The sequence below is a fragment of the Danio rerio genome, chromosome 17 (assembly GCF_052040795.2).
Source record: "Danio rerio strain M-AB ecotype USA chromosome 17, GRCz13ab, whole genome shotgun sequence".
In the NCBI taxonomy this organism is placed as follows: domain Eukaryota; kingdom Metazoa; phylum Chordata; class Actinopteri; order Cypriniformes; family Danionidae; genus Danio; species Danio rerio.
This window is the reverse complement of record NC_141037.1, coordinates 11,124,421-11,134,549: the sequence shown is the minus strand read 5'-3', so window position 1 is coordinate 11,134,549 and position 10,129 is coordinate 11,124,421.

The window sequence follows — 10,129 nt, the reverse complement described above, 5'->3', positions numbered from 1 at the left end:
CTGTTGATGTATTTATCATTTGTCTTTTTATCTATCTATCTATCTATCTATCTATCTATCTATCTATCTGTCTGTCTGTCTGTCTGTCTACTTGTCTTTCTATCTGTTTGTCTGTCTGTCCGTCCGTTTATCCATCTGTTTATCTAGTTATCTATCTTTGTCTAATCTATCTGGTCAATCTGTGTGTCTGTCTGTTTGTCTGTCTTTCGATCTATTTATCATTTGTCCATCCATCAGTCTATCCATCCATCCATTCATTCATCCATCCATCCATCTATATCTGTCTGTCTGTCTCTCCGTCTGTCTGTCTTTCTATCGATCTGTCTGTCTGTTGATGTATTTATCATTTGTCTTTTTATCTATCTATATCTATCTATCTATCTATCTATCTATCTATCTATCTATCTGTCTGTCTGTCTCTCCGTCTGTCTGTCTTTCTATCGATCTGTCTGTCTGTTGATCTATTTATCATCTGTCCATCCATCAGTTTGTCTTTTTTTGTCTTTGTCTGGTCGATCTACTTGTCCTTCTATCTATCTGTCTCTGTCGGTCTGTCTGTCTGTTAATCTATCTAGTCGATCACTATCCATCTATCTGTCAGTCGGGCGGTCGATTTATCTGTTTGTCTAGCCATCGATAAAACAATTGTTAATTCATTGATTTGTTTAAGTACACAGGTGTTTAAGGAACACAAGGCAAGACTTTTTTTTGTCTTGACCAAATATCCTTTTAATTAATTTATTAGTTTGATTCATTTAGATTCATTCAGATTCTTCCAAACCAATCAGGCAAACTCACCAATGACAATATTGCATCTGTGGCTGGCTCTTGTCTTAATGAAGCTGAAATGATCAGCTCAGCCACCTTCACTTCTTCTTCTTCTTTGGCCAGTGTTTTCTATAATCGAGCTCTAGCAGTAGATCTGGGCTTCAGGCCAGTGGCCGCTTTTCCCTTTGGAGAATTTGATCCACAGGCAGTGAGCAATCCTCCGCTGCTCGGCGCTATTTATGGCCAGCATGCTTTTGTGTCTTGTCATCGGTGTCCACAAATGGCAAAACTGAACATGCTTCCAAACAGCTTCAAAAGGGACGCTGGTATAAAGAGGGTTTTCACTCTTCTGTTAAAGGGAAAGTCTCTGGTTTAGGAAACTCAAGAGGAGCTGCTCTCTGTCACTGATTTTAAAATACAATGTATGGTTTGTTATATTTTTAACGCATTGCACAAAATCTTTCTGAGTTCTGGCCTTTATCTGTGCTGTAGATTGCTGGTTATGAACACTTGTCTACTCTTCAGTGGGAAGTTTCTAGTTAGTTAAAGCTAGTTCTTCATGCTTTAGGCACATTTTGTGTGAGTGCAAATGGATATGTCAGATCAGATTGGTTCATATTGGGTTTGGCATTCTTAAAGGGACACTGCATCCCAAACTGAAAATGAATTCAGTATTTACTCGTTGTCAAGTGTTTTTAATTTATTAAGCACTTGACAAGATCATCTGAAGAATATTGGTCACTCAGTTGTTAGCTCTGTTGCCTCACAACAAGAAAGTCATGGGTTTGGGTGACAGCAGGAGCAGGTGGTATTTTTGTATGAAGTGTGCATGTTTTTCACGTGTTCCTCTGGGTGCTCCGGTTTCCCCCACAGTCTGAAAACATGAGGTATAGGTGAACTGGATATACTGAATTGGTCGTAGTGTGTGAATGGAGGGTGTGTGGGAGTTTCCCACCACTGGGGATTGTGCTTTTGTGACAACAATTTTTAAATGTTTTTTCCAGGAAGTCTCTATCTATCTATCTATCTATCTATCTATCTATCTATCTATCTATCTATCTATCTATCTATCTATCTATCTATCTATCTATCCCTATTCTTGTCTATCTATCTATCCTTCTATCCATCTATTTATCCATCCATCCATCCATCATCCATACATGCATATCTATTCTTGTCTATATATCCTTCTGTCTGTCTGACTGTCTATCTATCTATCTATCTATCTATCTATCTATCTATCTATCTATCTATCTATCTATCTATCTATCTATCTATCTATCTATCTATCTATCTATCTATCTATCCATCCATCCATCCATCTATCCATCTGTATTCTTATCTATCTATCTATCTATCTATCTATCTATCTATCTATCTATCTATCTATCTATCTATCTATCTATCTATCTATCTATCTATCTATCTATCTATCTATCTATCCCTATTCTTGTCTATCTATCTATCCTTCTATCCATCTATTTATCCATCCATCCATCCATCATCCATACATGCATATCTATTCTTGTCTATATATCCTTCTGTCTGTCTGACTGTCTATCTATCTATCTATCTATCTATCTATCTATCTATCTATCTATCTATCTATCTATCTATCTATCTATCTATCTATCTATCTATCCCTATTCTTGTCTATCTATCTATCCTTCTATCCATCTATTTATCCATCCATCCATCCATCCATCCATCCATCCATACATGCATATCTATTCTTGTCTATATATCCTTCTGTCTGTCTGTCTGTCTGTCTATCCATCCATCCATCCATCCATCCATCCATCCATCTATCCATCCATCCATCCATCCATCCATCCACCCATCCATCCATCTGTATACTTATCTATCTATCTATCTATCTATCTATCTATCTATCTATCTATCTATCTATCTATCTATCTATCTATCTATCTATCTATCTATCTTTCTGTCTGTCTGTCCATTCATCTTTTGTCTATCCATCCCTCCATCCATTCGTTCTCTATTGAATATATAATTAAATATACTGTATATTTATTTATTTACACGACACAAAGCTATTTTTATTGTCATTAATAATGTAACTGAAATACTATGGTATAGTCATAGTTATATTTTTGTACATTATACATTGACAAGGAGGTATAATAATATGCACTAAAAAAGAAAATAAATTATTACAAAATATCCATTTATTAATTTAGCTGATGCTTAAATTCAACATATATTTAAGCGCACAGAAAATGAGCCTCTATTTTGGGCTCGGGTAGCCAACTGATTTGCCAGAGCTTTTATAAATGAAACAAAGTGCCTTTCATGTAAGCTCTGAATCTCTGTGTCTGGACAAGCGTGCTGAAAATAAACAAATGACCTCTCCCTGATCTCCAGTGTGCGCTACTGCATACTCACTGTGTATTGATAGCTTCTGTTACAAAGCATGTGAGGTGTGCGACATGTAGTGAAAACATTTCATGAACACTGACATCGTTCCTTCTGGTTTAAACAGAATGTTTGTGCGTTTAAAGGACAGAGGAGAAGAAGTGCAGTCTTGAGTTATGCAGAATGTGGTTTCTCAGAATAAAGATGCTGACCTTCAGGTTTGCAGGGTCATGTTTACTGCAACAGCAGCTTAAAGTGCCGCGGTTGAACTTGCTTTTTGGGTGATAGCTACCATTCATGTAGTGCAGTGGTTCTTTTTACTGTGTGCACCCCTTTCTAATATTTGACACCTGTCACATTTTAAATACAATAACAAAATACATATATTTTCTGTGTACGTGATAAAAAATTAAAATAATAAAATATGTGAATTGAATGGACAAGCTTTTATGAAGTTGACAATTTTAACAGCATCATTAAATACAGACATAAGCTAATCTAATGTTTTTCATCACTAGAGCTTCTTGGTGGATGCTGCAGTGAACCCAGGAAACCGATGGTGCAATTTTTCAGATGAAAGCCTCTGCTCCTTTATGCCTCCTTTTTTCTTCTTCTGCAGTTCCCCAATTATCCAAGAAAAAAACTTACAGGCATGTCTTGTAAGTCGCTGTGTCTTGTTTGTAAGTGCCGGACCATATCACTGAAAAAAATTATTCAGAGATGACTCCTTGGATTTACTAAATTTTTTAACGTAAAGTGGTTGTAAACAATTTATCTGTGTTGAATTTAAACAAACAAATTAAGTTGAACATTAATAAACTTAATTTGTTTGTTTAAATTCAACACAAATAAATTGTTTGCAACAGTTCTGCATGCAACACTTTTTTCAGTATACTGTATGAGGGCTTAACACTGCTATTAGCTAAAGCCTTACCACAGACTATACATTGCGGATTTGGATTTTCTGCATCTCCAATCCATGTAAACCCGAAACCAATGTAACTGTTGCTATATTTGCGCTTCTTACTTTACTTTTTTTCGCTCTCTAGCGTAGGCCTAATTCTCTTCATCAGTACATGGATTTCTCTGTTCCCGCCTACACCTCTTCACCTCATTCGTTATCCTCTTTACACTAATGCGTTTTAGTTTGAAAACGCATAAGTTTTGCTACGGTTACGCCATCCGTCCACACTACGCCGGAGTTCTCGAGCGCCGAAAACGGAGCGTTTCGAAAACGCTGGAGAGGCCGTTTTCATTCTGAAACGCTGCTGCTCCGTCTCAGTGTGGATGATGGAAAACGGAGACATCTGAAAACGGAGGCGGGGCTGCAGACGTTCGCCTCTCTGATTGGGGCTTTTCCTCAATATTAAGTAGCCCACACACAGTTCAGTCTCGCATCCTCTCCGTGTAAGTTAAAACTTCGCAAGTTTGATCATGGCTGCAGTCTCTTCTTCTCAGTTTGATATGGAAAACAGACTATACCGAGGACACGGGTAAATCTTCAAAGGGAACAGTGTGCTTTATAACTTCATTCACATCACCCTGGCTACGTTGTTTTACTTTCTCAACAATAAAATGTAAACATGATGGAACTGCCTATTTTCATTTTAATATTAACAACTAAACAGACAGCAGAAATGTTGAGGTATCGTGCTGCATATATGAGCGTCATCTTCACTGTGTGGATATTTATAACAAAACGGAGCCTATAACAAATGCCTCCTTTCAATTTCAGTGAAAATACGAAACACACCCTCTCTTTGCTGAATATCAGTTTTAATCGATAATGGCCATTATAAAAGTATAACATACAATAAGTTTATACATTATAGGAAATAAAGGCAAGCGATCAGTCAATATACAGAATGTACGTGGTTACATTAATCATTAACTTATCTTTGCGCTTAGCCAAAACACGTTACCTGAGAACAAGTAATAGATTTCAATGTCCAATGAATATGTCGTTAAATAAAGACAACAAGATGAATGAAATATCACGTTTAATAAATATAGTGAGATTAGATCCAGCGGGAGATGCTTGATGAGAAGTCCGACTAGCAGAGCTCTCATCTGGGTAGATTGGCTACAGCGCTTGAGAGTGTGTGTGTGGTCACGTGATGTGCGTTTTCAGCGTTTTGGTGTGGACGGAGAGCAGTTCAGAAACGCTGGGTGAAACGCGAGTGTGGACGCGGATCGTTTTCATTCTACAACGCCGTTTTAAAACTAAAACGCACTAGTGTAAACGGGGTTTAGTCCATATATTCAAGGCCGCTGCACATTTCCACAGAAGAGGCTGATGTAGATGGTTCATCCCTACTGTCACTTGACACCTTTACAGTGCAGTTATTTTAATTTTGATTAAATAATAAGCAGAAAAAAATGCGAATGTACTATAAGTTAGCGTCTAATGGGAAAGGGCAGGGCTATTGTGAGGCAGACGTTAAACCGCGGGATGAGTGAGTATGCATAGGTTGTAAATTACAATTAGTAATGTGATTTTTTTTTCTTTCTTAGTGAATTTCTTTTCTCTCAAAAATGTGACGTGAAGTTTACCCAGGATAAATGCATAAAAATAATAAAAGATAAAATTTTCTGCCATTACAAACATTCTCTCACACACCCCTGGTGGTCAGACTGTGCAAACACCCCAGTTTGGGAACGGCTGATGTAGTGTGTTAAATAGCGGTTTTGAAAAGTCTGCAGTTTCAAACCTCAAAACGCAGGTTAAATGTTGTTGTTGTCTACCAATAGAAAGATCCGACTCCCTGAAACGAGTCGTCAGTAATTTATTCTGTTTTCCTGCACGTGTAACGGAGGCCAGCTAGTAAGTGCTGTGCAGTTAAACCTCACTCCTGTGCTCTAGCGGCAGATGCTAGAGGCCATGGTCTTAAGCCTCCTTGTTAGAGCAACCGACTCCCTTGCGGAAGGTCACCGTTTCAAAACCAGCTCGGAGCGGGTTGGGTGGCGTAGGACTGGTGGGGTTACACACAATCAATTTTTTTCTTTTATTGATGATGAAACGATATTTAACTGATATTTTTGGATGTTTTATGTCTGTCGACTATAAATAATCAAACCTGCCAGTAGGTGGCAGCAAACTTTTTTAAATGATTCAGCATGCTAGCAGTAAGTGGTTGACCGATCAAAATAGACAAAAAAATATCAAAATAGTGTCATGAATCGACCAATCAAAGGAGAGTAGACTCTGGAAAGGGGGGTTTAAAACACTTTCTTGAACAAACCATTTTAGACACAGAGTGAAAAGCTGATGCTTCAATGCAAGAGAATTTAAGTTTTTTTTTTTTACTTTGGATGAATGTAAACCTTGTGTACCTCCAAAACAAAACGAACAAACTTTTAAAGTAGCACATCACGAGGGTATTTCATGGTCATTGTAGTTAACCGAACACTATATGGTCAGTTGTGTGAACTTGCTGTGTCTAATGCGGTGAAACATAACCTGCTGAGGGAATATCAGTATTGCTTGTTGCAGGGTCACAAGATTTTACTCGAGGACAATGTTACTCAATATGTTTATATGAATGCCCACGTCTGTGATACTGATGCCTGTATTTAATTTCTCAATATCTGTTTATGTCCTGAGCTGGTGTTTTGTTATTTCATCATCATATAAAAGCCAAACGTGTGCGCTTTATAGACCATTTTAAGGGATGTAAACAAAAACAGCGGTCCCAACATATTTCCTGTTTTACATTTTTAATTTCTATACCTTTCGAGATTTCAAAAAGAGCCAGATATTGATAGATATTGTTATGATAGCTGTTTAAACATTAAGTTATGATTGAATTGCCTCTTGTTACAGTTATGAAATAGTTTGATAACAAGCAGGAAATGTTCATGGGCTACACAAGACTAGCCTATTTATTTATAACTTATCACTTTTTTTGTATTATAGCCCAGAGTACAGTAGGTATATGCAGTAGCAAACAGGTTAAAAGCAATCTGAATTAATTATAATCCACATTTGAAGTTGGTATCTCAAAAAAAATTGCTTTCAGTAATAGGTAAGATTTAGTTTGGCTGCAGTACCAGACATCACCACCAGGTGAGATTCAGAGGTGACCATACAAGGCGCAGTAGGTAGTGTTGTCGCCTCTGGTTCGAACCTCGGCTCAGTCGGCGTTTCTGTGTGGAGTTTGCATGTTCTCCCTGCCTTCGCAGGGTGCTCCGGTTTCCCCCATAGTCCAAAGACATGCATTACAGGTGAATTGGGTAGGATAAATTGTCTATAGTGTATAAGTGAGTGTGTGGATGTTTCCCAGAGATGGCTTGCGGCTGGAAGGGCATCCGCTGCATAAAAACGTGCTGGATAAGTTGGCAGTTCATTCCGCTGTGGCAACCCCGGATTAATAAAGGGACTAAGCCGACAAGAAAATGACTGAATGAATGAATGACCATAAAAGTGCGCCCCCTATGTGATCGCATTTTTCATACTTCTGACAATATTTGTAAAGTAGACATACAATTATGAAATAGTAGGGGGAGATTGGTGGTATTTGATTTGTATTTAGTCTCTAAAAAACATCCAAAACATCTAATAAAAAAAAAAAAAACATTTTTACATGTGGATTGCTGTAGCAAAGTAATGCTTTACGGCTATGATGAGTATCCTTGTTGCAAATCAATAAATAATTGTTGCTTAATAATAACTGTCATAATCAGTCAGATATGGAAACTATTATTTTTAAGCTTTCAACTGATATATGGTTTGTCATGGTTGCTTTATTTTTTTACTACAATATTAAGGTTTAAATATGTAACCATAAGAGCTGCAACAGGATTTAGGGTGAAGGTAATTGTGTTTTAATCTATTAAACTTCCTACTAAATAAAAACAATAGTAATATATGCATTCCTTTCCAAAGAAACATTTGTCGATTAAGATTTAATTGCAAAAAAAGTGATGTAAACTAGAGGTTAATGTAGCTGGGCTTCCAGCTAACTCTATCAAGCCTCTTCAGCTGCTCCAGAATGCAGCAGCACGAGTGGTCTTTAATGAACCTAAAAGAGCACATGTCACTCCGCTGCTCATCCGTCTGCACTGGCTGCCAGTTGCTGCTTGCATCAAATTCAAAGCTCTGATGTTTACCTACAAAGCGACTTTTGGCTTTGCTCCTTCTTATCTGCTCTCGCTTCTGCAGATCTATGTGCCCTCCAGAAACTTGCGTTCTGTGAATGAACGTCGCCTCGTGGTTCCATCCTAAAGAGGGAAGAAATCACTTTCCCGAATGCTCGCGTTCAATCTGCCCAGTTGGTGGAATGAACTCCCTAACTGCATCAGAACAGCAGAGTCACTCGCTATTTTCAAGAAACGACTAAAAACTCAACTGTTTAGTCTCCACTTCACTTCCTAATCTGCAATTGCCTCTCTGGATATCACACTAACTGTACCCAAAAAAAAAAAAAAAAAAAAAAAACTAATACTTTCCTTCTTAGACTTTACAGACCTGAAACTTGCCTATAGCACTTCATTGTTGCTCTTATAGTTGTGTAAATTGCTTCCTTGTCCTCATTTGTAAGTCGCTTTTGATAAAAGCGTCTGCTAAATGACTAAATGTAAATGTAAATGTAGAGGTTAAATGATTTTTGAATACGTTTGTTTGTTTTTTGCATGTTAATGGGCTTTTTAATCATATAATATATGTCTCATATAGCAAAATATCTCTGTCCCAGCTCTGGTCCACAACATCAGCTTTTGCTTGGCCCACATGCCGCAGTGAATTACGGTACATGCCTGGACCAAGTCTGGCTTCCATACAAGGGCCAAACATGGACCATATCTGGGCCAAGTCTCAGCCAAATTAATGACCCATAACTGATGTTGGTGTGTCATGACCGCAATTGAAATTGATAAACCCATGAATCTTTGTGCTTTAGGCACACTATAGGCGTGCTTTGTCTTGAAGTGACTTGATTAGTAGAATTGATATATTTTTATTTGAAAATAATAACAAGGTTTTTTTTTTTTTTAATTTGGGTCAAGATAGGCCAAGCTTACATGGGCCACATATCAATTATTAACATCTGGGCCAAATACTACAATTTATATCTGGCCCATCTATTGTGTGCCACCCATAGGTGCCACCTTAAAGATAGTGACACCTCTGGGCCATGTTTGGTCCACATGCAGTATGCCAGTGCCGGATGAAAGCCTGCTGTGCCAGATTTATGCCAAATCTGGGCCAGAATTCTTTGCTACCTGGGGTATTTTGTGTACAGGAATCACTTACAGGTGGGCTGCAATTTTATGATGGACAGTTTTCTGGAGGTCTGGCCTTTGCTAGGTCTAAGTTTTGCCAGTCTGTCAGTAACCACAAACTATAGGCCGTACTAATATGTGATACGGCATGAATATTATCTGGAAATTTGTGATAAAAATAGCTGTTCAATTCTGCTGAAGTCTTTTAAACTTGTGTGACCTGAATGACTGAGCGGGCTATTTCAATAGATCTCAATCAGGTGAGGAAGAAGAGGAGTGTTTGTCGCCCTCTAGTGCTCAGTGATCACATCAACACACAAACGTTGACGGTAAGAAATTTTGTTTTGTACAGACCATAGACTGAACATTACATAATGACAATAATTAAATATAATAATTACATAATTTTTAATTTTGTTTCTGTATATGTGTATGCAAATCTTCATAACTCATCAATAATATAACAAGAACACAAAGAATAAAGACAAACAAATAAATAAATCACAAGGATAGTCAGACTATGGAGTGCCAAACCTGCAAAAATTACAAATTAAAAATGAATCAATTAATTAATAAATAAATAAGTAAATACAAAAATAGACAAACATAAAGTTATAAAATAAATGAATTAATTAAGTATAAATAACAAAAAAGGCAGAAAATAATAAATAAAGGAACAAATAATACAAAAATAAATCAGGACTAAATCTAATTAAAACACAATATTTTTGTAAAGTTTTGTAAAGTAATTTGTTATAATTTAATT